The sequence below is a fragment of the Cebus imitator genome, unplaced genomic scaffold (assembly GCF_001604975.1).
Source record: "Cebus imitator isolate Cc_AM_T3 unplaced genomic scaffold, Cebus_imitator-1.0 Scaffold200, whole genome shotgun sequence".
Classification (NCBI taxonomy): Eukaryota; Metazoa; Chordata; class Mammalia; order Primates; family Cebidae; genus Cebus; species Cebus imitator.
In genome coordinates, this window is record NW_016107515.1 from 766,271 (window position 1) to 773,110 (window position 6,840).

Consider the following 6,840-nt stretch of genomic DNA (forward strand, 5'->3'; position numbering starts at 1 on the left):
ATAGGTGTGCTAAAATCTTTTTTTTATTTTTTTTTGAGACAGGATCTGTCTGTGTTGCCCAGGCTAGAGTGCAGTGGTGAGACCTCAACTCACAGCAACCTCCAACTCCTGAGCTCAAGTGATTGTCCTGCCTCAGCCTCCCAAGTAGCTGGAATTTAGCTGGGATTACCAGGGTGCAGCACCATACCTGGCTTGTTTTTGTATTTGCAGTGAGTTACAAACAGAATTTGGGTGAAGGATGTGGCTAAGGTTAGACAGGTGTTATGGTTCAGGTAGAATGCAAAGTAGAGCTGAAATTTAGAATTTGACATTTTCCAGAGTTTGTTATGTGAATCATTAAGAGACGGGGTTTCACCATGTTGGCCAGGAGGTGGAACTCCTGACCTCAAGTGATATGCCTGTCTCAACCTCCCAAAGTGCTGGGGTTACAGGCGTGAGCCACCATGCCTGGCCATATATATACTATTTTATTCCATCCTCACAATGCAAAATGTGAAGTAGAGATCTACGTTTTACATATGAAGGCACTACATTTTGGAAAGATAAAGGTGCTGGACACAGGCTCGCATAACTAGTGTTTGGTGTATCTGGTACTAAAGCTGGTCATTTCATGGCAGCTATGTCCCCTCCCCAATGTTAATCAAAGCACCTCTTTCATCCTGATAAAACTATTTCCTGGAATTCCAAATCTTCTTCAAGAAATATTTTCTCTTCCCCAAACTTAGCTCTGTAATTAAGAAAAAAGTCTAACTTTTTTTTGAGACAAGAGTCTTGCTCTGTCGCCCGGGCTGGAGTGCAATGACGCAATCTCGGCTCACTGCAGCCTCTGCCTCCCAGGTTTAAGCAAGTCTTCTGCCTCAGCCTCCCAAGTAGCTGGGATTGCAGGCATGTGTGCCTGCAAGTGGAAGCCACCACACCCAGCCAGGATCTAACATTTATTGAGTACATGCTATTAGTTGAGAAGTTTATAGCTGTTATCTCTTTTCATCTTCACTACAGTTCTTACAGATAGGAAATATTACAGCCATGTTACAAGTGAGGAAATTTACAGTCTGAGAGATTAATTTACCCATGGTCACAGCTAGTTAAGAGGATGAACTTGGATATCTGAACCCAAAGCCCCTTACCATAATGGTCCCCAAATCTATAATCTTCCTGCTTAGCATTTCCCAAAGTGTTTTCCAGAGCAAATGTCAGTAGGAATTTGGAAATAAGCCTTCTGTGGATACATTAGTTTGAGAACTACTGTGTTAAATAAAGGCTATTGCAGGACTTCTTAAGTAAGCGTAATCAGCTTCTTACATAAGACTGCAATGTGAATGTCTGAGAGGGGGTTTATTTATATTGGGTTTCTCAAATGTATTTGATGGTGATACCATTCACAGAGCATCTGTCAGGGGCAGTTTCACAAAACAAACTCTAGAAAATGTCAAATTCTAAATTTCAGCTCTGCTTTGCATTCTACCTGAACCATAACACCTGTCTAACCTTAGCCACATCCTTCACCCAAATTCTGTTTGTAACTCACTGCAACAGAGAGCTGCTCATCAACTTCAAGGTTTCCTATTTGCTATTGGTCTACCTTGGAGTTGTCTGAAAGGATTTTCCCATACAAATTGAGGTGTTTTTTTTGTTTTGTTTTGTTTTTTTTTTTTTTTTGAGACGGAGTCTTTCTCTGTCACCAGGCTGGAGTGCAGTGGCGCAATCTCGGCTCACTGCAACCTCCGCCTCCTGGATTCAAGTGATTCTTCCGCCTCAGCCTCCCAAGTAGCTGGGACCACAGGCGTGTGCCACCACGTCCAGCTAATTTTTGTATTTTTAATAGAGATGGGGTTTCACCATGTTGGCCAGGATGGTCTCCATCTCTTGACCTCGTGATCTGCCCACCTCGGCCTCCCAAAGTGCTGGGATTACAGGCATGAGCCACGTTGCCCAGCCATACAAATGGAGTATTTCAAAACCCAAAATTGAAATACTCCAAAATCTGAAGCAATTACCTGATGTTCGCAGGAAATGCTCATTGAAGCATCCAGATTACAGATGTTTGCATTAGGCACACTCACCCAGTGTGTGTATTCTGCAAGTATTCTGAAATCTGAAAAAAAAAAAAAAAATTGATATCCAGAACACTTCTGGTCCTAAGCACTTTGGATAAGGAATACTCAACCTGTAGTGAGATTGCCACATATAGGAAACTTCAGAAAATAGCCACCAGGTGGAGAATGTTTCTACCTCCTAAACACGGTTTCCTTTACAGACTTGCAAAATGATGGCAGTGTACAGAACATACACATTCTATTAATAAAGCCCACGTTCGTCTCCTATTAAGATCCAGGAGGCCCAGATCCTACAATAAACTATGCCCTTATTCCCTTTCAGCTGCATGGAACCTGGCCTTTGATACTTCTACATTATAGTATAGAATAGTGGACTTTAGTTTTCATTGCATACCCCTCAGGAAAAATGTTAACATGTGGCTGGGCGCAGTGGCTCATGCCTGTAATCCCTGAACTTTCGGATCACCTGAGGTCAGGAGTTTGCAATTAGCTTCGCCAACATAACGAAACCTCATCTCTACTAAAAATACAAAAAAATTAGCCAGGCGTGATGGTGCATGCCTGTAGTCCCAGCTACTCAGGAGGCTGAGGCAGGAGAATCATTTGAACCTGGGAGGTGGAGGTTGCAGTGGGCCGAGACAGCACCACTGCATTCCAGCATGGATGACAGAACAAGACTCCATCTAAAAAAAAAAAAAAATTATATATATATATATATACATATATATATATATACGTATATGTATATATATACACGTATATGTATATATATACATATATATGTATATATATATGTGTGAATGTATATGTATATGTGTATATATATGTGAATATATATATGGTAACATGTACAAAATACATGGATTAATAAATAAATGACATGGACAATATTATTAGGTGGGAAACTTACAAACACCCTGTGCTTGGTTTGTTCCCTTCCATGTGAATGGAGCTGCAATCAGAGTCAGGCTCCAGCCCTCTCTCTCCCTAGGAAAGAGTGACTGATATTTAGGGGAGCAGGAACCAGCATGCGTAGCTCAGCCTCTCTCCTCTTCGGGATCAGATGGCGCAGGGACACATATTCCATATGACCTCTGGCTGTGGGAGAAGGCCAGTGCCTTTCAGGGGTGTCTGTGACTGGGTCAGTGAGCTTGTCTTCATTCTCAGATTCAAGCTTGAGACACCATGACTGCCAGGCACCACACCTAAGCCAGATTCTCCCATGGCCCTCTCAAGAATAAACCTAACATTTGTTTTCTATTGCTTGGATTCCTCTCTCTCAGTTAATTCTGAACTCAGGTGAGGAGAACAGGGAGCTATTTGTTAGCCTCCTTAAAAACCATCTACTGTGGATGGAAGCAGTGGCTAACCTGTAATCCCAACACTTTGAGAGGCTAAGGCAGGAGGATCATTTGAGGCCAGTAGTTTAAGATCAGCCTAGGCAACATAGCCGAGATCCTATCCATAAAAATTAGCCAGTTACAGCTGGGCGTGGTGGCTCACACCTATAATCCTACCACTTTCAGAAACTCTTGACTTCACCTGAAGTCAGGAGTTCGAGACCAGCCTGGCCAACATGGTGAAATCCCATCTCTACTAAAAATACAAGAAGTAGCCAGGCATGGTGCTGCATGCCTGTAATCCTAGCTATTCGGGAGGTTGAAGCAGAATTGCTTGAACATGGGAGGCAGAGGTTGCAGTGAGCCGAGATTGTCACTCCAGCCTGGGTGACAGCGCAAGACTCCATCTCAAAAAGAAAGCCAATTACAGTGCTGTGCACCTGTAGTTCCAGATACTCGGGAGCTGCGACAAGAGGGTTCCTTGAGCCCAGGCGATTGACCCCTCAGTGAGTTATGATCATACCACGGTACTCCAGCCTCAGTGACAGAGTGAGACCCTGTCTCTAAAATAAAGAAACTGGCCGGGCGTGGTGGCTCAAGCTGTAATCCCAGCACTTTGGGAGGTCGAGGTGGGTAGATCACGAGGTCAAGAGATCGAGACCATCCTGGTCAGCATGGTGAAACCCTGTCTCTACTAAAAATACAAAACATTAGCTGGGCATGGTGGCGCGTGCCCGTAATCTCAGCTACTCAGGAGGCTGAGGCAGGAGAATTGCCTGAACCCAGGAGGCGGAGGTTGCGGTGAGCCGAGATTGCGCCATTGCACTCCAGCCTGGGAAACAAGAGCGAAACTCCATGTCAAAAAATAAATAAATAAATAAAATAAAATAAAGAAACTGTCTATTGGCTACTGGTTAGGCTAATTTTAGTTGATGTGTTATGTATTATAATAAAATATACATGCAAAATTAAACATGCCTGAATGATATGCTAAAAAATACACAATGAAAAGAGAGAAGGTTCAGTGTGCCCCAGTGGCTTGTCTTATATACTCCCTGGGATTCATGGAATCCACTTTGTAGACCACTGACAAAGGAAGAATTCTGGGCTTTAGGGTTAGACTTGGGTTAGAATTCTGGCTCTGATTATACGTTTTATTCCTCTAAAACGACGTCCTCATTTATAAGATGGGGACAGCAGTGGCTTTCTCACAGGATTGTTGTAAAGATTAATGGAAATAATGTATACTAACACATAGTAGGCCCTTCGAATGGCACATAATAATTATTATTGTTTCTGTGAAGAGTAGAATCTTCAAATTAACAATCTTCAGGCCAGGTGCAGTGGCTCATGCCTATAATCCCAACACTTTGGGAGGCCAAGACAGGCGGAACACCTGAGGTCAGGAATTTGAGACCGGCATGGCCAACATGGTGAAACCTTGTCTGTACTAAAAATACAAAAATTAGCCAGTCATGGTGGTGAGCACCTGTAATCGCAGCTACTGGGGAGGCTGAGGTAAGAGAATCACTTGAACCCAGGAGGTGGAAGTTGCAGTGAGCCGAGATCATACCACTTCACACCAGCCTGGTCGACAGAGTGAGACCCCGTCTCAAAAAAAAACCAGAATGTTATCCAAGTACTTACATAACTATTCAAAATACAATAGTCTGAAAATGTACAAACCATTCTCAGCTCTGTGAAAAAAAAACAAACATGCAACTGGATGTGTTTAGGTCCAAGGACCATATAGCTTAACGACCCCTGCCTAATATATATTTATCTTCTATTTTATTATTTTTTCCCACAGTGGACATCTTTCCAAAGTGTGTTTATGAAACACTCTCCTTCAACATGATCATGAAAAGCTGTTCTGCAGCCAAATCTATTTGACAAACACTTGTCTGAATATCCTCCAAATCTCCCTCCCTGAGGGCCACACACTGCCACATTAAAGACTCCAAAGCCTGCAATTAACAAGCTGTTTAACCTAGTTCGATCCAGTTATTTCCAAAATATCTTTGACAACAGAATGCTCTTTCACATGTAACATTTATGAACATCCCACAGAACATACTTTGGAATGTACGCTGCTGTAGATCCTAAATTTTAAGCATTATTCAGAACTTCACTATATTAAATTTAGTTTATGCCTTACGATGAATAAATATGAGGAATCTGGGTTGGGTGGTGCATGTTAGTTACTATCCTCAGCAGAGGAACCAGGCTGCGATGGTTTGAATGTGGTCCCTCCTAGATTCAGATGTTGCCAATGTGACATTGGCCTTTACGTATTAAGAGGTAGTGCCTTTCAGTGGTGATCAGGCCATGAGGGCCCCTCCCTCGTGAGTGGAATTAGTTGCCGTCATAAAGGGGCTTAACAGAGGAAGTGGGTGCCAGCTGCTCTTCTGCTCTGCGAGGACACAGCAATCATCCCCCTCTTACCTTTCCGCCTTTCACCACGGTGAGGACACAGCAAAAAGGCCATCACCACGTGCCAAGGCCTTGATCATGGTCTTCCTAGGCCCTAGAACTGTGAGAAATAACTCCCTGTTCTTTATCAATTACTCAGTCTGTGGTATTCTGTTATAGACAAACAGACGAAGTCCCAGGCCACGTTAGTCTTTCATTTGGAAAGAACTGAAGATTTGCTGATTTTTCTCCCTGCATTTATCTAGGATCATAAGAACATTCACTTGGAGCCGTGTGGAAGTCCCTCTTAGAAGAATCAATACGGGCAGCTCTTGGGTAACACATGGGGGCTTCCATGGAGATCTGAGAACCAGGTCATGTCCATGCTGCTATGAACACGAATTTGCTAAACTACTTTTACTGTATTTTTTTATTGAGGTAAAATATGCATAATATAAAACTTACCATTTCAATCATTTTTAGGTATTCACTTCAGCAGCGTTAAGTACACGCTGTTGAGCAACCACCACTACCGTCCATCTTCAGAAACTTTTCATCTTCCCAAACTGAAGCTCTGTGCCCATTAAACACTAACCCACCAACTCTCCCCTCTTCCCCCAACTCCCTGGCAACCCACCTTTTACTTTCTTTTTTTTCCGAGACGGAGTTTCCCACTGTCACCCGGGCTGGAGTGCAGTGGCACGATCTCAGCTCACTGTAATCTCTGCCTCCCAGATTCAAGCGATTCTCCTGCCTCAGCCTCCCAAGTAGCTGGTATTACGGGTGTCTGCCACCACATCTGGCTAATATTTTTTGTATTTTTAGTAGAGACGGGGTTTCACTATGTTGGCCAGGCTGGTCTCAAACTCCTGACCTCAAGATCCGCCTGCCTCAGCCTCCTGGAATGCTGGGATTACAGGTGTGAGCCACCACACCTGACTAATTTTTGTATTTTTAGTAGAGACGGGGTTTCACCCTGTTGGCTGAGATGGATTTTTGCTCTTGTTGCTCAGGCTGGAGTGCAATGGCAC